We start from the raw sequence: 1,581 nt of genomic DNA, 5'->3' as shown, positions 1-1,581 counted from the left end.
CAAATGGTAAAACCAAGGTTGGGCATTGCTGGAAAAGCTTTAATCAAGGCGAACTATCAAGGGGTTCCCATTATAACCCAACCGCGTAAGGAACGCAAAATCCGGGAACATAACACCGATATGACGGAAAATAGGGCGGCAAGAGTGGAACAAAACACTAGGCGAGAGGCCGAGCCTTCCACCCTTTACCAAGTATATAGATGCATTAAGATAACCAGATAATATAATGATATTCCAACAAGTAAATAAATGTTCCATCAAGGAACGACCTTCAATCTTCACCTGCAACTAGCAACGCTATAAGAGGGGCTGAGCAAAGCGGTAACATAGCCAATCAACGGTTTGCTAGGACAATGGTGGGTTAGAGGTTTGACATGGCAATTTGGGAGGCTTGAAAGCAAATTGTAGGCATCGTAGCATTGCATAGCAAAAGAGCAAGCAGACTAGCATAGCAAAGATAGTAGTGATTTCGAGGGTATGATCATCTTGCCTTCACCGTTGTCAGAGTTGACTGGATCCTCGAAAGCAAACTCAACGGGCTCCTCGTTAGTGAACTCGTCTCCCGGCTCTACCCAAACAAGACAAACAAACAACAATGGCACAATCAACCACGTGCAAACTCAAAAAACACAATGCAAAGATGATATGCTATGCGGGATGCGATGCGGGATGCAAAATGCAAGATATGACAGGAAATGCATGAACCTGGCCTCAACTGGAGCAAGCTGAAATATAGCTCAAGTAGGCATGTTTACGAGCTCGATGCACTCACTACAGAGCAAGTCATGGCAAGACAAGCATACACCCATCAAGAAGGCACAAAATTCAAGCTAGACATGGCAATAACAATAGCATAGCATGCATGGATCAACTACAACATCATCGGCAAAATTGCAAACAAGTTGACAATCTGCCCAGATTCACAAAGTAGCAAAAGTAGAGCTCGATTGACTCAAGCTAGGGTGCTCCATAATTGCAAACAAAGACATGGATGGATAGAGAACTACAAGATTAACAAAACATCCTTACTGATCATCCTCAAAAGAGGCACGGATCACTAGGAAACAACAAGAACATATGGCACCATGAGATAAACAGCTCAAGGACTTAGTGAAATTGCTAAGTCCCTAAAAACAGAATTAGCAAGTGCACCACTTTGCAAGCTTGTACTAGTCACCACACACATCCTAAAAATACATGGGTTTCACCTCTGGAAAGATGACAAAACCCTTAACAAAACACATGTAGAGCATCAGGTCATAGCATGCACACATTAATCATGGCAAAAAATGACAAAATCCTAAATGGAGTAGCAGATCTGACAATTATCTCAAGTAGCCCTCTTCTAACAGAATTTCGGGCATCAAGATGAACTCAAATGCAAATGATGCAATGGAATGAAGTGATGTACTCTCTGAGATGAACATTTTAATATGCTATATGCATGAATCGGAGCTATAGATGCAAAGTTACGGAGCTACGAATATGAGCACTTGAACTGAAAATTTCGGGAATTAGAAGAATAAAAACACCTCCGGATCTAGGGTTAGACCCGGCACGTGAACCGAGGTTGGATCCGGG

This window comes from Triticum aestivum, chromosome 6A (assembly GCF_018294505.1).
Source record: "Triticum aestivum cultivar Chinese Spring chromosome 6A, IWGSC CS RefSeq v2.1, whole genome shotgun sequence".
Classification (NCBI taxonomy): Eukaryota; Viridiplantae; Streptophyta; class Magnoliopsida; order Poales; family Poaceae; genus Triticum; species Triticum aestivum.
This window is presented reverse-complemented; position numbering follows the sequence as displayed.